The 25,287-nt window shown below is 46.9% G+C and overlaps 3 protein-coding genes across 3 annotated transcripts in view; 1 reads left to right on the forward strand and 2 right to left on the reverse strand.

The window, feature by feature from the left end:
• Positions 1 to 25,287, reverse strand: part of LOC115118359 (butyrophilin-like protein 10) — an 804,641-nt gene that overhangs the window by 172,507 nt on the left and 606,847 nt on the right. The window lies entirely within an intron of this gene.
• The window catches only part of LOC135574205 (low affinity immunoglobulin gamma Fc region receptor III-A-like), a 181,485-nt gene that overhangs the window by 84,323 nt on the left and 71,875 nt on the right, over positions 1 to 25,287 (reverse strand). Inside the window, exon 10 of the mRNA XM_065025127.1 lies at positions 13,977 to 14,019. The gene's annotated coding sequence lies outside the window, so the exon portion shown is untranslated. The remainder of the gene's footprint in view (positions 1 to 13,976; positions 14,020 to 25,287) is intronic.
• Positions 1 to 25,287, forward strand: part of LOC135574212 (Fc receptor-like protein 5) — a 260,943-nt gene that overhangs the window by 70,230 nt on the left and 165,426 nt on the right. The window lies entirely within an intron of this gene.

Here is a 25,287-nt window from a genome sequence, read left to right on the forward strand (position 1 = left end):
TCACCCTTCACTCCGGAGCTGCAGGAGTCTCCCGCCTGTCCGGTGCTGACGGAATCTCCCTTCTGTCCGGTGCTGCCGGAATCTCCCGTCCATTCGGGACCTGTGGCTAGGGTCCCCAGTCCGAGGTCGGCGCGAGGGTCGCCGCTCTTAAGAGGCCACGGAGGCGGATAAAGAGGCGGAGAAATACTATGGTGATGTAAAACTTTCCTTCTGTTAGTAGTAATGAAGTCTTTACATCATTCATCATGGACAAAACAATACAACCTTCCTTCTGTTAGTAGTAATGAACCTTTACAACTGATACTGTCAGCTGGTTCCAGGCAGTGGTGTCTGTATGTTCTCATGATAAACTAACTCGATATCTGTTGATGGAGGTCAAGGCCGCAGCATCTAAAGAGAAGTACATGATAAACGAACTAAATCTGTTGTGGAAACTTCACACCTCTCTGTTGCTGATACTGTTGATTTTATTTTTACATTTTTTATTTCACCTTTATTTAACCAGGTAGGCTAGTTGAGAACAAGTTCTCATTTGCAACTGCGACCTGGCCAAGATAAAGCATAGCAGTGTGAACCGACAACACAGAGTTACACATGGAGTAAACAATTAACAAGTGAATAACACAGTAGAAAAAAATATAGTCTATATACAATGTGTGCAAAAGGCATGAGGAGGTAGGCGAATAATTACAACTTTGCAGATTAACACTGGAGTGAAAAATGATCAGATGGTCATGTACAGGTAGAGATACTGGTGTGCAAAGAGCAGAAAAGTAAATAAATATAAACAGTATGGGGATGAGGTAGGTAAAATTGGGTGGGCTATTTACCAATAGACTATGTACAGCTGCAGCGATCGGTTAGCTGCTCAGATAGCATATGTTTGAAGTTGGTGAGGGAGATAAAAGTCTCCAACTTCAGCGATTTTTGCAATTCATTCCAGTCACAGGCAGCAGAGAACTGGAACGAAAGGCAGCCAAATGAGGTGTTGGCTTTAGGGATGATCAGTGAGATACACTTGCTGGAGCGCGTGCTACGGGTGGGTGTTGCCATCGTGACCAGTGAACTGAGATAAGGCGGAGCTTTACCTAGCATGGACTTGTAGATGACCTGGAGCCAGTGGGTCTGGCGACGAATATGTAGCGAGGGCCAGCCAACTAGAGCATACAGGTCGCAGTGGTTGGTGGTATAAATTGCTTTAAGCTTTTTTCCATCTACGTAACATTGCAAAAATCAGAAACTTTCTGTCCAAAAATGATGCAGAAAAATTAATCCATGCTTTTGTCACTTCTAGGTTAGACTACTGCAATGCTCTACTCTCCGGCTACCCGGTTAAAGCACTAACTAAACTTCAGTTAGTGCTAAATACGGCTGCTAGAATCCTGACTAGAACCCCAAAATTTGATCATATTACTCCAGTGCCTCTCTACACTGGCTTCCTGTCAAAGCAAGGGCTGATTTCAAGGTTTTACTGCTAACCTACAAAGCATTACATGGCCTTGCTCCTACCTATCTCTCTGATTTGGTCCTGCCGTACATACCTACACATACGCTACGGTCACAAGACGCAGGCCTCCTAATTGTCCCTAGAAGTACTAAGCAAACAGCTGGAGGCAGGGCTTTCTCCTATAGATCTCCATTTTTATGGAACGGTCTGCCTACCCATGTCAGAGACGCAAACTCGGTCTCAACCTTTAAGTCTTTACTGAAGACTCATCTCTTCAGTGGGTCATATGATTGAGTGTAGTCTGGCCCAGGAGTGTGAAGGTGAACGGAAAGGCTCTGGAGCAACGAACCGCCCTTGCTGTCTCTGCCTGGCCGGTTCCCCTCTTTCCACCGGGATTCTCTGCCTCTAACCCTATTACAGGGGCTGAGTCACTGGCTTACTGGGGTTCTCTCATACTGTCCCTGGGAGGGGTGCGTCACCTGAGTGGGTTGATTCACTGATGTGAATTTTTTTTTTTGTCATTTTAATCCATAGAGACGTGAAGGAGAAGCTCGTCTGATGTTGATCTCATTGGGACCAAAGTTCCTTGTTGTTAAGAGACTCTTTCTGCTCTTGCAGTCGCTAACTACAGATATCCCATCCTGTCTGGGTTGGTGCCTACCCCTTGGGTTGTGCCATGGCGGAGATCTTTGTGGGCTATACTCAGCCTTGTCTCAGGATGGTAAGTTGGTGGTTGAAGATATCCCTCTAGTGGTGTGGGGGCTGTGCTTTGGCAAAGTGGGTGGGGTTATATCCTTCCTGTTTGGCCCTGTCCGGGGGTGTCCTTGGATGGGCCCACAGTGTCTCCTGACCCCTCCTGTCTCAGCCTCCAGTATTTATGCTGCAGTAGTTTATATGTCGGGGGGCTAGGGTCAGTTTGTTATATCTGGAGTACTTCTCCTTTCCTAGCCACCATGCTTCTACACCTGCATTGCTTGCTGTTTGGGGTTTTAGGCTGGGTTTCTGTACAGCACTTTGAGATATCAGCTGATGTACGAAGGGCTTTATAAATACATTTGATTTGATTTGACTTGATTTGACTTTATTAACAAAACGGATGGCACTGTGATAAACTGCATCCTGTTTGCTGAGTAGAGTATTGGAAGCTATTTTGTAGATGACATCGCCGAAGTCGAGGATCGGTAGGATAGTCAGTTTTACTAGGGTAAGTTTGGCGTAAGCAGGCTTGACTACTGTAATGCTGTCCTGTCTGGTCTAACCAATAAAGCCTTTGGTAAACTGCAAAACATACAGAACGCTGCAGGGTACTGACCAAGACCAGACAGAGAACACATTACACCAGTTTAATGGTCTCTGTACTGTAAAACATACAGAATGCTGCAGGGTACTGACCAAGACCAGACAGAGAACACATTACACTGGTTTTAAGGTCTCTGTCCTGTAAAACATACAGAATGCTGCAGGGTACTGACCAACACCAGACAGAGAACACATTACACTGGTTTTAAGGTCTCTGTACTGTAAAACATACAGAATGCTGCAGGGTACTGACCAAGACCAGACAGAGAACACATTACACTGGTTTTAAGGTCTCTGGACTGTAAAACATACAGAATGCTGCAGGGTACTGACCAAGACCAGACAGACAACACATTACACCGGTTTTAAGGTCTCTGTACTGGCTGCCTGTGTGTTTTAGAATTCATTATAAAATTCATTTTAATATTCTTCTATTGGTTTTTAAATCAATCCACGATTGTGCACCTGAATACATGTCTGACATGCTTTAAGTTACGTACCCAATAGGTCCCTCAGGTCCTCTGGCCTTCTAACTTTCCCAAAGCCAAGGACCAAGAGGCATGGAGAGGACGCCTTCTAACTTTCCCAAAGCCAAGGACCAAGAGGCACGGAGAGGACGCCTTCTAACTTTCCCAAAGCCAAGGACCAAGAGGCACGGAGAGGACGCCTTCTAACTTTCCCAAAGCCAAGGACCAAGAGGCATGGAGAGGACGCCTTCTAACTTTCCCAAAGCCAAGGACCAAGAGGCATGGAGAGGACGCCTTCTAACTTTCCCAAAGCCCAGGACCAAGAGGCATGGAGAGGACGCCTTCTAACTTTCCCAAAGCCAAGGACCAAGAGGCATGGAGAGGACGCCTTCTAACTTTCCCAAAGCCAAGGACCAAGAGGCATGGAGAGGACGCCTTCTAACTTTCCCAAAGCCAAGGACCAAGAGGCATGGAGAGGACGCCTTCTAACTTTCCCAAAGCCCAGGACCAAGAGGCATGGAGAGGACGCCTTCTAACTTTCCCAAAGCCAAGGACCAAGAGGCATGGAGAGGACGCCTTCTAACTTTCCCAAAGCCAAGGACCAAGAGGCATGGAGAGGACCCCTTCTAACTTTCCCAAAGCCAAGGACCAAGAGGCATGGAGAGGAGGCCTTATAACTAACTATTATTATGTCCCCAGCCTCTAGTTACTATGCCCCCAGCCTTTAGTTACTGTGCCCCCAGCCTGTAGTTACTATGCCCCCAGCCTTTAGTTACTGTGCCCCCAGCCTGTAGTTACTATGCCCCCACCTTTTAGTTACTATGTCCCCAGCCTGTAGTTACTGTGCCCCCAGACTTTAGTTACTGTGCCCCCACCTTTTAGTTACTATGTCCCCAGCCTCTAGTTACTGTGCCCCCAGCCTTTAGTTACTATGCCCCCAGCCTTTAGTTACTATGTCCCCAGCCTTTAGTTACTATGCCCCCAGCCTTTAGTTACTATGTCCCCAGCCTCTAGTTACTGTGCCCCCAGCCTTTAGTTACTATGCCCCCAGGCTTTAGTTACTATGTCCCCAGCCTTTAGTTACTATGCCCCCAGCCTCTAGTTACTATGTCCCCAGCCTTTAGTTACTATGCCCCCAGCCTTTAGTTACTATGCCCCCAGCCTTTAGTTACTATGCCCCCAGCCTCTAGTTACTATGCCCCCAGCCTTTAGTTACTGTGCCCCCAGCCTGTAGTTACTGTGCCCCCAGCCTCTAGTTACTATGCCCCCAGCCTTTAGTTACTGTGCCCCCAGCCTCTAGTTACTGTGCCCCCAGCCTCTAGTTACTATGCCCCCAGCCTTTAGTTACTGTGCCCCCAGCCTCTAGTTACTATGTCCCCAGCCTTTAGTTACTGTGCCCCCAGCCTCTAGTTACTGTGCCCCCAGCCTCTAGTTACTGTGCCCCCAGCCTCTAGTTACTGTGCCCCCAGCCTCTAGTTACTGTGCCCCCAGCCTCTAGTTACTGTGCCCCCAGCCTCTAGTTACTGTGCCCCCAGCCTTTAGTTACTATGTCCCCAGCCTCTAGTTACTGTGCCCCCAGCCTTTAGTTACTATGCCCCCAGCCTCTAGTTACTGTGCCCCCAGCCTTTAGTTACTATGCCCCCAGCCTCTAGTTACTGTGCCCCCAGCCTTTAGTTACTATGCCCCCAGCCTTTAGTTACTATGCCCCCAGCCTCTAGTTACTATGTCCCCAGCCTTTAGTTACTGTGCCCCCAGCCTTTAGTTACTGTGCCCCCAGCCTCTAGTTACTGTGCCCCCAGCCTCTAGTTACTGTGCCCCCAGCCTCTAGTTACTGTGCCCCCAGTCTCTAGTTACTGTGCCCCCAGCCTCTAGTTACTGTGGCCCCAGCCTCTAGTTACTATGCCCCCAGCCTTTAGTTACTGTGCCCCCAGCCTGTAGTTACTATGCCCCCAGCCTCTAGTTACTGTGCCCCCAGCCTCTAGTTACTATGTACCCAGCCTTTAGTTACTGTGCCCCCAGCCTCTAGTTACTATGTCCCCAGCCTTTAGTTACTGTGCCCCCAGCCTCTAGTTACTGTGCCCCCAGCCTCTAGTTACTATGTCCCCAGCCTTTAGTTACTATGCCCCCAGCCTGTAGTTACTATGTCCCCAGCCTTTAGTTACTGTGCCCCCAGCCTCTAGTTACTGTGCCCCCAGCCTCTAGTTACTGTGCCCCCAGCCTGTAGTTACTATGCCCCCAGCCTGTAGTTACTATGCCCCCATCCTGTAGTTAATATGCCCCCAGCCTTTAGTTACTATGCCCCCATCCTGTAGTTAATATGCCCCCAGCCTTTAGTTACTATGCCCCCATCCTGTAGTTACTATGCCCCCATCCTGTAGTTAATATGCCCCCAGCCTTTAGTTACTATGCCCCCAGCCTTTAGTTACTATGCCCCCAGCCTTTAGTTACTATGCCCCCAGCCTTGAGTTACTATGCCCCCAGCCTTTAGTTACTATGCCCCCAGCCTTTAGGTGTTATACCCCCAGCCTCTAGAATAGCCTGCCAGAGAACCTGAGGGGAAGTGAAACTGTGGACATATTTAAAAGAGATCTTACAACACATATTTATAGCTTTGCTTTTCCTGAAGTTGCTTTTTGGTTGTTCAGTTGTATTGTTACGATTTTGAAGCACATTGTGTTGCATTCCATGGTGAAGTTGGAAGTTTACATACACTTAGGTTGGAGTCATTAAAACTCTTTTCAACCACTCCACACATTTCTTGTTAACAAACTATAGTTTTGGCAATTCGGTTAGGACTTCTACAACAGTTTACAGCCAGATTATTATTTCTCTATCTCTTCCTCTCTCACACAGACATGTACCACACAACACAACCTCACACTGCTAAATGCTACAAGCTAGGCCTCTGGGTTTAGTGGCTTGTGTGTTTGACTCTCAGATACAAAGTCTATGAAAGTGAGACAAACAGACAAGATCAGAAGAAATGGTACAACATGCTACATCATTATTAACAAACACAACATGCTACATTCTTCATATCACAACATGCTACATCATTCATAACACAACATGCTACATTCTTCATAACACAACATGCTACATCATTCATAACACAACATGTTACATCATTCATAGCATAACATGCTACATCATTCATAACACATGATAGATACATCAACATAACACAACATGCTACATCATTATTAACAAACACAACATGCTACATTATTCATAATAAACACAACATGATACATAATTCATAACAAACAACATGCTGCATCATTCATAATAAACACAACATGCTACATCATTCAAAACAAACACAAACATGATACATCATTCATAACAAACACTACACGCTACATCATTCATAACAAACAACATGCTACATCATTCATAACAAACAACATGCTACATCATTCATAACAAACAACATGCTACATCATTCATAACAAACAACATGCTACATCATTCATAACAAACAACATGCTACATCATTCATAACAAACAACATGCTACATCATTCATAACAAACACAACATGTTACATCATTCATAACAAACACAACATGCTACATCATTCATAACACAACATGTTACATCATTCATAACAAACACAACATGCTACCACATTCATAACACAACATGTTACATCATTCATAACAAACAACATGCTACATCATTCATAACAAACATAACATGCTACATCATTCATAACACAACATGTTACATCATTTATAACAAACACAACATGCTACATCATTCATAACAAACAACATGCTGCATCATTCATAACAAACATAACATGGGCACACTGTCTTCCGGGTTGGAGCGAGCGGTCGCATCTGCACTCGGTCCGCAGGTAGTATTACATTTCATTACATTTCATTATAGTACAACGGTTTGATTTGTCTAATCTTAGCAATTTCTTCTTAGCTAGCTACATAGCCGTCTTTGTATCATAGATAATTGCGTAATTATCGTATTTCGTCGTCCTAACGCAGTCTACACTGCTATCTGCTATCTGCCCTGCAGCTAGCCAGCTAGCTAACGTCCACCGTCTACCGATTAGCAGCACAACTATTACACTCAACTGAACGACTTGATTAGTGTAGTGTTAGCTAGCTACATAGTTGTCTTTGCTGTCTTCGTATCCAATATAATTATGTAGTTTAGAGTGTGTAGTTTTAGAGTGATTATCTTAATTTACCGAGGTTAGCTAGCCAGCTATTTGTCGTCCTTAACGTAGGAGACACTGCTAGCTAGCCAACAGCTAGCCAACGTCTACCGAACAGAACTTCCGCACTCAACAATCCGGTCGCATTTCGCTTCGCTCCACAGGTAGTATCACATTTTTCATTTCATTTCATTACAGTACAACGGCTTGATTTGTTTGATCGTAGCTAGCTACATAGCTAGCTACATAGCCGTCTTTGTATCAAAGATAATTGTGTAGTCTAGAGCGATTTCCTAGGTTAGCTTGCCGGCTATTGTCGTTCTTTTAACGCAATGTAACGTAATCAACACTGCTAGCTAGCCAGCTAGCCCCGAATAGCAGCACAGTAGAAACTATTACACTCAACGGAACGACTTGATTAGTGTAGTGTCAACAACGCAGCCACTGCCAGCTAGCCTACATAGTCAACAACGCAGCCACTGCCAGCTAGCCTACTTCAGCAGTACTGTATCATTTTAATAATTTTTGTCAATAAGATTCTTGCTACGTAAGCTTAACTTTCTGAACACTCGAGACGTGTAGTCCACTTGTCATTCCAATCTCCTTTGCATTAGCGTAGCCTCTTGTGTAGCCTGTCAACTATGTGTCTGTCTATCCCTGTTCTCTCCTCTCTGCACAGACCATACAAACGCTCCACACCGCGTGGCCGCGGCCACCCTAATCTGGTGGTCCCAGCGCGCACGACCCACGTGGAGTTCCAGGTCTCCGGTAGCCTCTGGAACGGCCGATCTGCGGCCAACAAGGCAGAGTTCATCTCAGCCTATGCCTCCCTCCAGTCCCTCGACTTCTTGGCACTGACGGAAACATATATCACCACAGACAACACTGCTACTCCTACTGCTCTCTTTTCGTCTGCCCACGTGTTCTCGCACACCCCGAGAGCTTCTGGTCAGCGGGGTGGTGGCACCGGGATCCTCATCTCTCCCAAGTGGTCATTCTCTCTTTCTCCCCTTACCCATCTGTCTATCGCCTCCTTTGAATTCCATGCTGTCACAGTTACCAGCCCTTTCAAGCTTAACATCCTTATCATTTATCGCCCTCCAGGTTCCCTCGGAGAGTTCATCAATGAGCTTGATGCCTTGATAAGCTCCTTTCCTGAGGACGGCTCACCTCTCACAGTTCTGGGCGACTTTAACCTCCCCACGTCTACCTTTGACTCATTCCTCTCTGCCTCCTTCTTTCCACTCCTCTCCTCTTTTGACCTCACCCTCTCACCTTCCTCCCCTACTCACAAGGCAGGAAATACGCTCGACCTCATCTTTACTAGATGCTGTTCTTCCACTAACCTCATTGCAACTCCCCTCCAAGTCTCCGACCACTACCTTGTATCCTTTTCCCTCTCGCTCTCATCCAACACTTCCCACACTGCCCCTACTCCCCCATTTCCCAGCGGAAATGGAGGAAAACTCGCCTCCCTGCGGACCTGGCATCCTTTCACTCCCTCCTCTCTACATTTTCCTCTTCTCATCAGCATCAGTATAAGCACAAAGTAGTCGCAATTCAACGGCTCAGACACGAGACGTATGTGGCAGGGTCTACAGTCAATCACGAATTACAAAAAGAAAACCAACCCCGATGTCTTGCTCCCAGACAAATTAAACAACTTCTTTGCTTGCTTTGAGGATAATACAGTGCCACTGACACGGCCCGCTACCAAAACCTGCGGGCTCTCCTTCACCGCTGCCAACATGAGTAAAACATTTTAAACGTGTTAACCCTCGCAAGGCTGCCGGCCCAGACGCCATCCCTAGCAGTGTCCTCAGAGCACGCGCAGACCAGCTGGCTGGTGTGTTTACGGACATATTCAATCAATCCCAAACTCATCAATAAGCTTGAGCCCCTGGTTCTCGACCCCGCCCTGTGCAACTGGACATTCTGACGGACTGCCTGGTACGGCAACTGCTCCGCCCACATCTGTAAGGCTCTTCCGAGGGTAGTGAGGTCTGCACAACGCATCACCGGGGGCAAACTACCTGTCCTCCAGGACACCTACACCACCCGATGTCACAGGAAGGCGATAAAGATAATCAAGGACATCAACCACCCGAGCCACTGCCTGTTCACTCCGCTATCATCCAGAAGGCGAGGCCAGTACAGGGGCATCAAAGCAGGGACAGAGAGACTGAAAAACTGCTTCAATCTCAAGGCCATCAGACTGTTGAACTGCCAACATACTGACTCAAATCGCTAGCCACTTTAATAATTAAAAATTGGATGTAATAAATGTATCACTAGCCACTTTAAACAATGCCACTTTGTATCATGTTTACATACCCTACATTACTCATCTCATATGTATATCTGCTAACCCCATGTGAATGTGACCAGTAAAATGTGATTTGATTTGAACAAATACAACATGCTACATCATTCATAACACAACATGCTACATCATTCATAACAAAACATAATACATCATTGATAACAAACAACATGCTACATCATTCATAACACAACATGCTACATTATTCATAACGCAACATGCTACATCATTCATATCACAACATGTTACAACATTCATAACATAATATGCTACAGCATTCATAGCATAACAAGCTACATCATTCATAACAAACATAACATAACATGCTACATCATTCATAACACAACATGCTACGTCATTCCTAACAAACAAAGAACAGGGCTCCGGGCAGCCGAGCGGAAATGGAGGAAAACTCGCCTCCCTGCGGACCTGGCATCCTTTCACTCCCTCCTCTCTACATTTTCCTCTTCTGTCTCTGCTGCTAAAGCCACTTTCTACCACTCTAAATTCCAAGCATCTGCCTCTAACCCTAGGAAGCTCTTTGCCACCTTCTCCTCCCTCCTGAATCCTCCTCCCCCTCCCCCCCTCCTCCCTCTCTGCAGATGACTTCGTCAACCATTTTGAAAAGAAGGTCGACGACATCCGATCCTCGTTTGCTAAGTCAAACGACACCGCTGGTTCTGCTCACACTGCCCTACCCTGTGCTCTGACCTCTTTCTCCCCTCTCTCTCCAGATGAAATCTCGCGTCTTGTGACGGCCGGCCGCCCAACAACCTGCCCGCTTGACCCTATCCCCTCCTCTCTTCTCCAGACCATTTCCGGAGACCTTCTCCCTTACCTCACCTCGCTCATCAACTCATCCCTGACCGCTGGCTACGTCCCTTCCGTCTTCAAGAGAGCGAGAGTTGCACCCCTTCTGAAAAAACCTACACTCGATCCCTCCGATGTCAACAACTACAGACCAGTATCCCTTCTTTCTTTTCTCTCCAAAACTCTTGAACGTGCCGTCCTTGGCCAGCTCTCCCGCTATCTCTCTCAGAATGACCTTCTTGATCCAAATCAGTCAGGTTTCAAGACTAGTCATTCAGCTGAGACTGCTCTTCTCTGTATCACGGAGGCGCTCCGCACTGCTAAAGCTAACTCTCTCTCCTCTGCTCTCATACTTCTAGACCTATCGGCTGCCTTCGATACTGTGAACCATCAGATCCTCCTCTCCACCCTCTCCGAGTTGGGCATCTCCGGCGCGGCCCACGCTTGGATTGCGTCCTACCTGACAGGTCGCTCCTACCAGGTGGCGTGGCGAGAATCTGTCTCCTCACCACGCGCTCTCACCACTGGCGTCCCCCAGGGCTCTGTTCTAGGCCCTCTCCTATTCTCGCTATACACCAAGTCACTTGGCTCTGTCATAACCTCACATGGTCTCTCCTATCATTGCTACGCAGACGACACACAATTAATCTTCTCCTTTCCCCCTTCTGATGACCAGGTGGTGAATCACATCTCAGCATGTCTGGCAGACATATCAGTGTGGATGACGGATCACCACCTCAAGCTGAACCTCGGCAAGACGGAGCTGCTCTTCCTCCCGGGGAAGGACTGCCCGTTCCATGATCTCGCCATCACGGTTGACAACTCCATTGTGTCCTCCTCCCAGAGCGCTAAGAACCTTGGCGTGATCCTGGACAACACCCTGTCGTTCTCAACTAACATCAAGGCGGTGGCCCGTTCCTGTAGGTTCATGCTCTACAACATCCGCAGAGTACGACCCTGCCTCACACAGGAAGCGGCGCAGGTCCTAATCCAGGCACTTGTCATCTCCCGTCTGGATTACTGCAACTCGCTGTTGGCTGGGCTCCCTGCCTGTGCCATTAAACCCTTACAACTCATCCAGAATGCCGCAGCCCGTCTGGTGTTCAACCTTCCCAAGTTCTCTCACGTCACCCCGCTCCTCCGCTCCCTCCACTGGCTTCCAGTTGAAGCTCGCATCCGCTACAAGACCATGGTGCTTGCCTACGGAGCTGTGAGGGGAACGGCACCTCAGTACCTCCAGGCTCTGATCAGGCCCTACACCCAAACAAGGGCACTGCGTTCATCCACCTCTGGCCTGCTCGCCTCCCTACCACTGAGGAAGTACAGTTCCCGCTCAGCCCAGTCAAAACTGTTCGCTGCTCTGGCCCCCCAATGGTGGAACAAACTCCCTCACGACGCCAGGACAGCGGAGTCAATCACCACCTTCCGGAGACACCTGAAACCCCACCTCTTTAAGGAATACCTAGGATAGGATAAAGTAATCCTTCTCACCCCCTTAAAAGATTTAGATGCACTATTGTAAAGTGGCAGTTCCACTGGATGTCATAAGGTGAACGCACCAATTTGTAAGTCGCTCTGGATAAGAGCGTCTGCTAAATGACTTAAATGTAAATGTAAACACAACATGCTACATCATTCATAACAAACATAACATGCTACATCATTCATAACAAACACAACATGCTACGTCACGCATAACAAACACAACATGCTTCATCGTTCATAACAAAAACAACATGCTACATCATTCATAACAAAAACAACATGCTACATCATTCATAACAAAAACAACATGCTACATCATTCATAACACAACATGCTACATCATTCATAACACAACATGCTACATCATTCATAACACAACATGCTACATCATTCATAACACAACACGCTACATCATTCATAACAAACACAACACGCTACATCATTCATAACAAACACAACACGCTACATCGTTCATAACAAACACAACACGCTACATCATTCATAACACAACACGCTACATCATTCATTAAACACACTTCATTTTGAAGTTAGAGTTGAAGGGTTAGGGTTAGAGTTGAAGTTAGGGTTGGAGTTGAAGTTAGGGTTAGAGTTTAAGTTAGGGTTAGAGTTTAAATTAGGGTTAGGGTTAGGTTGAAGTTAGGGTTAGAGTTGAAGTTGAAGTTAGGGTTAGAGTTGAAGTTAGGGTTAGAGTTGAAATTAGGTTTAGAGTTGAAATTAGGGTTAGGGTTAGAGTTGAAGTTAGGGTAAGGGTTGAAGTTAGGGTTAGAGTTAGGTTGAAGTTAGGATTAGGTTTGAAGTTAGGTTTGAAGTTAGAGTTGAATTTAGGGTTGAAGTTAGGGTAAGGATGGAGGTTAGGTTTGAAGTTAGGATTAAGGTTGAAATTATGGTTGAAGTTAGGATTAGGTGGACCTACCTCAGTCTGTACATTGGGGTTAGTGATACAGTGATCTGGACCTACCTCAGTCTTTACATTAGGGTTAGTGATACAGTGATCTGGACCTACCTCAGTCTGTACATTAGTGTTAGTGATACAGTGATCTGGACCTACCTCAGTCTGTACATTAGTGTTAGTGATGCAGTGATCTGGACCTACCTCAGTCTGTACATTAGGGTTAGTGATACAGTGATCTGGACCTACCTCAGTCTGTACATTAGGGTTAGTGATACAGTGATCTGGACCTACCTCAGTCTGTACATTAGGGTTAGTGATACAGTGATCTGGACCTACCTCAGTCTGTACATTAGGGTTAGTGATACAGTGATCTGGACCTACCTCAGTATGTACATTAGGGTTAGTGATACAGTGATCTGGACCTACCTCAGTCTGTACATTAGGGTTAGTGATACAGTGATCTGGACCTACCTCAGTATGTACATTAGGGTTAGTGATACAGTGATCTGGACCTACCTCAGTCTGTACATTAGGGTTAGTGATACAGTGATCTGGACCTACCTCAGTCTGTACATTAGGGTTAGTGATGCAGTGATCTGGACCTACCTCAGTCTGTACATTAGGGTTAGTGATACAGTGATCTGGACCTACCTCAGTCTGTACATTAGGGTTAGTGATACAGTGATCTGGACCTACCTCAGTCTGTACATTAGGGTTAGTGATACAGTGATCTGGACCTACCTCAGTCTGTACATTAGGGTTAGTGATACAGTGATCTGGACCTACCTCAGTCTGTACATTAGGGTTAGTGATACAGTGATCTGGACCTACCTCAGTCCGTACATTAGGGTTAGTGATACAGTGATCTGGACCTACCTCAGTCTGTACATTAGGGTTAGTGATACAGTGATCTGGACCTACCTCAGCCTGTACATTAGGGTTAGTGCTACAGTGATCTGGACCTACCTCAGTCTGTACATTAGGGTTAGTGATACAGTGATCTGGACCTACCTCAGTCTGTACATTAGGGTTAGTGATACAGTGATCTGGACCTACCTCAGTCTGTACGTTACGTCCCTGGATCCAGATACAGCTCTACCTAAAGTTCACACAGATTACATTTGTTAAAATGGCAATATGTAACTTTTTGAGTAACACAACAATATCCACATAGAATTATGTTATAGATCTGTCATACCACTTTAAAGCCAATCTAAGTAGCTGTAGATCTGTTATTTGTGAGATATTTCTATGCTTACCGTTCGTAAGTTTTGTTTTTGCATCTTTTGCAAAGAGCTGAAACAACAATATTTTTGGTTCTAGAAAACACATTGGTTTATATGGTACAATGATTATCTACACTAGACACAGTGCTTCAGGGCTTCATTTGTAAATCTGAACAAAAAGTGAGGTACACAGGCACACAAAAAAAGTAGACAGGGTCTGGAACGGCCTTCTGACCTGTATCTCTGTCTGTCTGTCTGTCTGTCTTCACTGCTGAGTAGACAGGGTCTGGAACGACCTTTTGACCTGTATCTCTGTCTGTCTTCACTGCTGAGTAGACAGGGCCTGGAACGGCCTTCTGACCTGTATCTCTGTCTGTCTGTCTTCACTGCTGAGTAGACAGGGTCTGGAACGGCCTTCTGACCTGTATCTCTGTCTGTCTGTCTTCACTGCTGAGTAGACAGGGTCTGGAACGGCCTTCTGACCTGTATCTCTGTCTGTCTGTCTTCACTGCTGAGTAGACACGGTCTGGAACGGCCTTCTGACCTGTATCTCTGTCTGTCTGTCTTCACTGCTGAGTAGACAGGGTCTGGAACGACCTTTTGACCTGTATCTCTGTCTGTCTTCACTGCTGAGTAGACAGGGTCTGGAACGGCCTTCTGACCTGTATCTCTGTCTGTCTGTCTTCACTGCTGAGTAGACAGGGTCTGGAACGACCTTTTGACCTGTATCTCTGTCTGTCTTCACTGCTGAGTAGACAGGGTCTGGAACGGCCTTTTGACCTGTATCTCTGTCTGTCTGTCTTCACTGCTGAGTAGACAGGGCCTGGAACGGCCTTCTGACCTGTATCTCTGTCTGTCTGTCTTCACTGCTGAGTAGACAGGGTCTGGAACGGCCTTCTGACCTGTATCTCTGTCTGTCTGTCTTCACTGCTGAGTAGACAGGGTCTGGAACGGCCTTCTGACCTGTATCTCTGTCTGTCTGTCTTCACTGCTGAGTAGACACGGTCTGGAACGGCCTTCTGACCTGTATCTCTGTCTGTCTGTCTTCACTGCTGAGTAGACAGGGTCTGGAACGACCTTTTGACCTGTATCTCTGTCTGTCTTCACTGTTGAGTAGACAGGGTCTGGAACGGCCTTCTGACCTGTATCTCTGTCTGTCTGTCTTCACTGCTGAGTAGACAGGGTCTGGAACGACCTTTTGACCTGTATCTCTGTCTGTCTTCACTGCTGAGTAGACAGGGTCTGGAACGGCCTTTTGACCTGTATCTCTGTCTGTCTGTCTTCACTGCTGAGTAGACAGGGTCTGGAACGGCCTTCTGACCTGTATCTCTGTCTGTCTGTCTTCACTGCTGAGTAGACAGGGTCTGGAACGGCCTTCTGACCTGTATCTCTGTCTGTCTGTCTTCACTGCTGAGTAGACAGGGTCTGGAACGACCTTCTCTGAAAGAAACACATAAACAAGATTCAAACAACTATTAACAATTGTTAAAAACACAGTAAATACATATGATTTACTTCAGGGGAGTGTTGATGGTCTCTCCCTTCTTCCTACTTCTCCTACTTCCTCCTGTTGTGTTGTTTATTTTTTATTTCACCTTTATTTAACCAGGTAGGCTAGTTGAGAACAAGTTCTCATTTCCAACTGCGACCTGGCCAAGATAAAGCATAGTAGTGTGAACAGACAGCAACACAGAGTTACACATGGAGTAAACAATTAACAAGTCAATAACACAGTAGAAAGAAAAGAGAGTCTATATATAAAAAAAATATATAGTCTATATGCATTGTGTGCAGAAGGCATGAGGAGGTAGGCGAATAATTACAATTTAGCAGATTAACACTGGAGTGATAAATGATCAGATGGTCATGTACAGGTAGAGATATTGGTGTGCAAAAGAGCAGAAAAGTAAGTAAATATAAACAGTATGGGGATGAGGTAGGTAAAAATGGTGGGCTATTTATCGATAGACTATGTACAGCTGCAGCGATCGGTTAGCTGCTCAGATAGCAGATGTTTGAAGTTGGTGAGGGAGATAAAAGTCTCCAGCTTCAGCGATTTTTGCAATTCGTTCCAGTCACAGGCAGCAGAGAACTGGAACGAAAGGCAGCCAAATGAGGTGTTGGCTTTAGGGATGATCAGTGAGATACACCTGCTGGAGTACGTGCTACGGGTGGGTGTTGCCATCGTGACCAGTGAACTGAGATAAGGCGGAGCTTTACCTAGCATGGACTTGTAGATGACCTGGAGCCAGTGGGTCTGGCGATGAATATGTAGCGAGGGCCAGCCAACTAGAGCATACAGGTCGCAGTGGTGGGTGGTATAAGGTGCTTTAGTAACAAAACGGATGGCACTGTGATAAACTGCATCCAGTTTGCTGAGTAGAGTATTGGAAGTTATTTTGTAGATGACATCGCCGAAGTCGAGGATCGGTAGGATAGTCAGTTTTACTAGGGTAAGTTTGGCGGCGTGAGTGAAGGAGGCTTTGTTGCGGAATAGAAAGCCGACTCTAGATTTGATTTTAGATTGGAGATGTTTGATATGAGTCTGGAAGGAGAGTTTACAGTCTAACCAGACACCTAGGTACTTATAGATGTCCACATATTTAAGGTCGGAACCATCCAGGGTGGTGATGCTAGTCGGGCGTGCGGGTGCAGGCAGCGAACGGTTGAAAAGCATGCATTTGGTTTTACTAGCGTTTAAGAGCAGTTGGAGGCCACGGAAGGAGTGTTGTATGGCATTGAAGCTCATTTGGAGGTTAGATAGCACAGTGTCCAGGGACGGGCCGGAAGTATACAGAATGGTGTCGTCTGCGTAGAGGTGGATCAGGGAATCGCCCGCAGCAAGAGCAACATCATTGATATATACAGAGAAAAGAGTCGGCCCGAGAATTGAACCCTGTGGCACCCCCATAGAGACTGCCAGAGGACCGGACAGCATGCCCTCCGATTTGACACACTGAACTCTGTCTGCAAAGTAGTTGGTGAACCAGGCAAGGCAGTCATCAGAAAAACCGAGCCTACTGAGTCTGCCAATAAGAATATGGTGATTGACAGAGTCGAAAGCCTTGGCAAGGTCGATGAAGACGGCTGCACAGTACTGTCTTTTATCGATGGCGGTTATGATATCGTTTAGTACCTTGAGCATGGCTGAGGTGCACCCGTGACCGGCTCGGAAACCAGATTGCACAGCGGAGAAGGTACGGTGGGATTCGAGATGGTCAGTGACCTGTTTGTTGACTTGGCTTTCGAAGACCTTAGATAGGCAGGGCAGGATGGATATAGGTCAGGATGGATACAGTTTGGGTCCAGGGTGTCTCCCCCTTTGACGAGGGGGATGACTGCGGCAGCTTTCCAATCCTTGGGGATCTCAGACGATATGAAAGAGAGGTTGAACAGGCTGGTAATAGGGGTTGCGACAATGGCGGCGGGTAGTTTCAGAAATAGAGGGTCCAGGTTGTCAAGCCCAGCTGATTTGTACGGGTCCAGGTTTTGCAGCTCTTTCAGAACATCTGCTATCTGGATTTGGGTAAAGGAGAACCTGGAGAGGCTTGGGGGAGTAACTGCGGGGGGGGGGGGGGGCGGAGCTGTTGGCCGAGGTTGGAGTAGCCAGGAGGAAGGCATGGCCAGTTGTTGAGAAATGCTTGTTGAAGTTTTTGAAAATCATGGATTTATCGGTGGTGACCTAGCCTCAGTGCAGTGGGCAGCTGGGAGGAGGTGCTCTTGTTCTCCATGGACTTCACAGTGTCCCAGAACTTTTTGGAGTTGGAGCTACAGGATGCAAATTTCTGCCTGAAGAAGCTGGCCTTAGCTTTCCTGACTGACTGCGTGTATTGGTTCCTGACTTCCCTGAACTGTTGCATATCGCGTGGACTATTCGATGCTATTGCAGTCCGCCACAGGATGTTTTTGTGCTGGTCGAGGGCAGTCAGGTCTGGAGTGATCCAAGGGCTATATCTGTTCTTAGTTCTGCATTTTTTGAACGGAGCATGCTTATCTAAAATGGTGAGGAAGTTACTTTTAAAGAATGACCAGGCATCCTCAACTGACGGGATGAGGTCAATGTCCTTCCAGGATACCCGGGCCAGGTCGATTAGAAAGGCCTGCTCACAGAAGTGTTTTAGAGAGCGTTTGACAGTGATGAGGGGTGGTCGTTTGACTGCGGATCCGTAGCGGTGAGGCAGTGATCGCTGAGATCCTGGTTGAAGACAGCAGAAGTGTATTTTGGAGGGCCAGTTGGTCAGGATGACGTCGATGAGGGTGCCCTTGTTTACAGATTTAGGGTTGTACCTGGTGGGTTCCTTGATGATTTGTGTGAGATTGAGGGCATCTAGCTTAGATTGTAGGACTGCCGGGGTGTTAAGCATATCCCAGTTTAGGTCACCTAACAGAACAAACTCTGAAGCTAGATGGGGGGCGATCAATTCACAAATGGTGTCCAGGGCACAGCTGGGAGCTGAGGCGGGTTGGTAGCAGGCGGCAACAGTGAGAGACTTATTTCTGGAGAGAGTAATTTTTAAAATGAGTAGTTCGAACTGTTTGGGTATGGACCTGGAAAGTATGACATTACTTTGCAGGCTATCTCTGCAGTAGACTGCAACTCCTCCCCCTTTGGCAGTTCTATCTTGACGGAAAATGTTATAGTTGGGTATGGAAATCTCAGAATTTTTGGTGGCCTTCCTGAGCCAGGATTCAGACACGGCAAGGACATCAGGGTTAGCAGAGTGTGCTAAAGCAGTGAGTAAAACAAACTTAGGGAGGAGGCTTCTGATGTTGACATGCATGAAACCAAGGCTTTTTCAATCACAGAAGTCAACAAATGAGGGTGCCTGGGGACATGCAGGGCCTGGGTTTACCTCCACATCACCCGCGGAACAGAGGAGGAGTAGTATGAGGGTGCGGCTAAAGGCTATCAAAACTGGTCGCCTAGAGAGTTGGGGACAAAGAATAAAAGGAGCAGATTTCTGGGCATGGTATGGGCATGGGGCCGACAGATAAAACATAAACAAGCAGAATGGAGTACCGTGATTAATGGACAGTCCAGCAGGCATCAGCTATGTAGCCAAGTGATCAGTGTCCAGGGGGCACGGTGGATGAGACAGGGAAGCTAGACTATTATCCAGGTAAAAAAAAAAAAACTGGCTGGCTGTGCAGAAGGTAAAAGCCGCTAGCAGTGGCTAACAATGACTAAATAGTTTGTAACTAGTTAGCTTCTGGAGGTTCTTGAATGTGTTCTAAAAATTAAAAATAATAGCGATTCCGTATCACATTGGGTGAGGCAGGTTACCAGAAGGTATAATCAAATTAAAAATCGAAAAGAGATTGAAAGGCTGGGGACGCGGCGATTTAGACAGTTAGCAGGCCTGTGCTAACAAGTTAACAGTTAGTAGGCCGGGGCTAAACAAGCTAGCAGTTAGCAGGCCGAATTAGCAAGCAAGCAGATAGCAAGGGCTAGAAAGTTAGCCTTTGGGGGACGTCGCGATGGGGTTAAGTCTGTTTATGCCTCTTCATGCGGTGACATCGATAGACCGGTCGTGTGGGTCCGGATATTGTAGCCCAGGAGTATGCTTCAGTGGTAGCACAGGAGCTCTGGCCGGGCTAGCTTCAAGCTAAGTGGATGGAAACGCTAGCCAGGAGTATTCATCCGGGGTTGCGGTTAGCTAGTTAGCTAGTTGTGAAGATCCAGATGAAAACGTTCCGTTTGCGGTGGGAATCCGGTGTGAATCCGGGGATAAAAATAATAGGTCCGTTATGCTCTGGTTAGAGTTGCGTTGTTCGAACTGGCGAGAGCTTTCCGAGCTAAAGGTTAGCTGATGACCGGTTAGCTGAAGACCGCTAGCAATGGTTTGCTGCCTGATAGCTGGTAGTTAGCTGGCTAGCTTCAGTTGAGGGGTTCCAGATGCGAAGTAAATATAAATACTTTAGAAAAAAAAGTAGATCCACGCCACATTGGGTGAGGCGGGTTGCAGGAGATGTTTAGATGTTGAGGTTTAGCAAAATGTTTTAAAAGATATGGAAAGAAAAATATGTTAAAAAAAATAAAAAAATACAAGGGACAAGGGACACGACACGACAAGACATCTGACTGCTACGCCATCTTGTCTCTTCTCAGACTGGACCAGATCCACCTGGAACTAAACACAGGAGAGAGAGGAGATTAACACAGACTGGACCAGATCCACCTGGAACTAAACACAGGAGAGAGAGAGGAGATTAAAACAGACTGGACCAGATCCACCTGGAACTAAACACAGGAGAGAGAGAGGAGATTAACACAGACTGGACCAGATCCACCTGGAACTAAACACATGAGAGAGAGAGAGAGAGAGATATTAACACAGACTGGACCAGATCCACCTGGAACTAAACACAGGAGAGAGAGAGGATATCAACACAGACTGGACCAGCTGAGAGAGGCCTGCATTAACACAGACTGGACCAGCTGAGAGAGGATATTAACACAGACTGGACCAGCTGAGAGAGGATATCAACACAGACTGGACCAGCTGAGAGAGGACAGTCACATTAACACAGACTGGACCAGCTGAGAGAGGATATTAACACAGACTGGACCAGCTGAGAGAGGATATTAACACAGACTGGACCAGCTGAGAGAGGATATTAACACAGACTGGACCAGCTGAGAGAGGACAGTCACATTAACACAGACTGGACCAGCTGAGAGAGGACAGTCACATTAACACAGACTGGACCAGCTGAGAGAGGACAGTCACATTATCACAGACTGGACCAGCTGAGAGAGGACAGTCACATTAACACAGACTGGACCAGCTGAGAGAGGACAGTCACATTAACACAGACTGGACCAGCTGAGAGAGGATATTAACACAGACTGGACCAGCTGAGAGAGGACAGTCACATTAATACAGACTGGACCAGCTGAGAGAGGATATTAACACAGACTGGACCAGCTGAGAGAGGATATTAACACAGACTGGACCAGCTGAGAGAGGATATTAACACAGACTGGACCAGCTGAGAGAGGATATTAACACAGACTGGACCAGCTGAGAGAGGATATTAACACAGACTGGACCAGCTGAGAGAGGATATTAACACAGACTGGACCAGCTGAGAGAGGATATCAACACAGACTGGACCAGCTGAGAGAGGACAGTCACATTAACACAGACTGGACCAGCTGAGAGAGGATATTAACACAGACTGGACCAGCTGAGAGAGGACAGTCACATTAACACAGACTGGACCAGCTGAGAGAGGATATTAACACAGACTGGACCAGCTGAGAGAGGACAGTCACATGGACTGGACCAGCTGAGAGAGGACAGTCACATTAACACAGACTGGACCAGCTGAGAGAGGATATTAACACAGACTGGACCAGCTGAGAGAGGATATTAACACAGACTGGACCAGCTGAGAGAGGATATTAACACAGACTGGACCAGCTGAGAGAGGACAGTCACATTAACACAGACTGGACCAGCTGAGAGAGGATATTAACACAGACTGGACCAGCTGAGAGAGGATATTAACACAGACTGGACCAGCTGAGAGAGGACAGTCACATTAACACAGACTGGACCAGCTGAGAGAGGACATTAACACAGACTGGACCAGCTGAGAGAGGATATCAACACAGACTGGACCAGCTGAGAGAGGATATTAACACAGACTGGACCAGCTGAGAGAGGATATCAACACAGACTGGACCAGCTGAGAGAGGATATTAACACAGACTGGACCAGCTGAGAGAGGATATTAACACAGACTGGACCAGCTGAGAGAGGATATTAACACAGACTGGACCAGCTGAGAGAGGATATTAACACAGACTGGACCAGCTGAGAGAGGACAGTCACATTAACACAGACTGGACCAGCTGAGAGAGGACAGTCACATGAACACAGACTGGACCAGCTGAGAGAGGACAGTCACATTAACACAGACTGGACCAGCTGAGAGAGGACAGTCACATTAACACAGACTGGACCAGCTGAGAGAGGACAGTCACATTAACACAGACTGGACCAGCTGAGAGAGGATATTAACACAGACTGGACCAGCTGAGAGAGGATATTAACACAGACTGGACCAGCTGAGAGAGGACAGTCACATTAACACAGACTGGACCAGCTGAGAGAGGACATTAACACAGACTGGACCAGCTGAGAGAGGATATCAACACAGACTGGACCAGCTGAGAGAGGATATTAACACAGACTGGACCAGCTGAGAGAGGATATCAACACAGACTGGACCAGCTGAACACAGACTGGACCAGCTGAGAGAGGATATTAACACAGACTGGACCAGCTGAGAGAGGATATTAACACAGACTGGACCAGCTGAGAGAGGATATTAACACAGACTGGACCAGCTGAGAGAGGACAGTCACATTAACACAGACTGGACCAGCTGAGAGAGGACAGTCACATGAACACAGACTGGACCAGCTGAGAGAGGACAGTCACATTAACACAGACTGGACCAGCTGAGAGAGGACAGTCACATTAACACAGACTGGACCAGCTGAGAGAGGACAGTCACATTAACACAGACTGGACCAGCTGAGAGAGGATATTAACACAGACTGGACCAGCTGAGAGAGGACAGTCACATTAACACAGACTGGACCAGCTGAGAGAGGATATTAACACAGACTGGACCAGCTGAGAGAGGATATTAACACAGACTGGACCAGCTGAGAGAGGACAGTCACATTAACACAGACTGGACCAGCAGAGAGAGGATATTAACACAGACTGGACCAGCTAAGAGAGGACAGTCACATTAACACAGACTGGACCAGCTGAGAGAGGATATCAACACAGACTGGACCAGCTGAGAGAGGATATTAACACAGACTGGACCAGCTGAGAGAGGACAGTCACATTAACACAGACTGGACCAGCTGAGAGAGGATATTAACACAGACTGGACCAGCTGAGAGAGGACAGTCACATTAACACAGACTGGACCAGCTGAGAGAGGACAGTCACATTAACACAGACTGGACCAGCTGAGAGAGGATATTAACACAGACTGGACCAGCTGAGAGAGGATATTAACACAGACTGGACCAGCTGAGAGAGGATATTAACACAGACTGGACCAGCTGAGAGAGGATATTAACACAGACTGGACCAGCTGAGAGAGGACAGTCATATTAACACAGACTGGACCAGCTGAGAGAGGATATTAACACAGACTGGACCAGCTGAGAGAGGATATTAACACAGACTGGACCAGCTGAGAGAGGATATTAACACAGACTGGACCAGCTGAGAGAGGACAGTCACATTAACACAGACTGGACCAGCTGAGAGAGGATATTAACACAGACTGGACCAGCTGAGAGAGGATATTAACACAGACTGGACCAGCTGAGAGAGGATATTAACACAGACTGGACCAGCTGAGAGAGGACAGTCACATTAACACAGACTGGACCAGCTGAGAGAGGATATTAACACAGACTGGACCAGCTGAGAGAGGATATTAACACAGACTGGACCAGCTGAGAGAGGACAGTCACATTAACACAGACTGGACCAGCTGAGAGAGGACATTAACACAGACTGGACCAGCTGAGAGAGGATATCAACACAGACTGGACCAGCTGAGAGAGGATATTAACACAGACTGGACCAGCTGAGAGAGGATATCAACACAGACTGGACCAGCTGAGAGAGGATATTAACACAGACTGGACCAGCTGAGAGAGGATATTAACACAGACTGGACCAGCTGAGAGAGGATATTAACACAGACTGGACCAGCTGAGAGAGGATATTAACACAGACTGGACCAGCTGAGAGAGGACAGTCACATTAACACAGACTGGACCAGCTGAGAGAGGACAGTCAAAACACAGACTGGACCAGCTGAGAGAGGACAGTCACATTAACACAGACTGGACCAGCTGAGAGAGGACAGTCACATTAACACAGACTGGACCAGCTGAGAGAGGACAGTCACATTAACACAGACTGGACCAGCTGAGAGAGGATATTAACACAGACTGGACCAGCTGAGAGAGGACAGTCACATTAACACAGACTGGACCAGCTGAGAGAGGATATTAACACAGACTGGACCAGCTGAGAGGGATATTAACACAGACTGGACCAGCTGAGAGAGGACAGTCACATTAACACAGACTGGACCAGCAGAGAGAGGATATTAACACAGACTGGACCAGCTAAGAGAGGACAGTCACATTAACACAGACTGGACCAGCTGAGAGAGGATATCAACACAGACTGGACCAGCTGAGAGAGGATATTAACACAGACTGGACCAGCTGAGAGACAGTCACATTAACACAGACTGGACCAGCTGAGAAATATTAACACAGACTGGACCAGCTGAGCAGTCACATTAACACAGACTGGACCAGCTGAGAGAGGACAGTCACATTAACACAGACTGGACCAGCTGAGAGGATATTACACAGACTGGACCAGCTGATATTAACACAGACTGGACCAGCTGAGAGAGGATATTAACACAGACTGGACCAGCTGAGAGAGGATATTAACACAGACTGGACCAGCTGAGAGAGGACAGTCATATTAACACAGACTGGACCAGCTGAGAGAGGATATTAACACAGACTGGACCAGCTGAGAGAGGATATTAACACAGACTGGACCAGCTGAGAGAGGATATTAACACAGACTGGACCAGCTGAGAGAGGACAGTCATATCAACACAGATTGGACCTGTTGAAAATACCTGCTTTAATCAGTCAGTGTCTTACAAAGACAACATTGAATGTTCCTGAGTGGCCTAGTTACAGTTTTGACTGAAATCAGCTTGAAAATCTATGACAAGACTTCCAGGTGTGCAAAGCTCTTAGAGACAGAAATACTTACAGCTCTTAGAGACTTATCCAGAAATACTTACAGCTCTTAGAGACTTACCCAGAAAGACTCACAGCTCTTAGAGACTTACCCAGAAAGACTCACAGCTCTTAGAGACTTACCCAGAAAGACTTACAGCTCTTAGAGACTTACCCAGAAAGACTCACAGCTCTTAGAGACTTACCCAGAAAGACCCACAGCTCTTAGAGACTTACCCAGAAAGACTCACAGCTCTTAGAGACTTACCCAGAAAGACTCACAGCTCTTAGAGATTGACCCAGAAAGACTCACAGC

Source organism: Oncorhynchus nerka, linkage group LG12 (genome assembly GCF_034236695.1).
Source record: "Oncorhynchus nerka isolate Pitt River linkage group LG12, Oner_Uvic_2.0, whole genome shotgun sequence".
Classification (NCBI taxonomy): Eukaryota; Metazoa; Chordata; class Actinopteri; order Salmoniformes; family Salmonidae; genus Oncorhynchus; species Oncorhynchus nerka.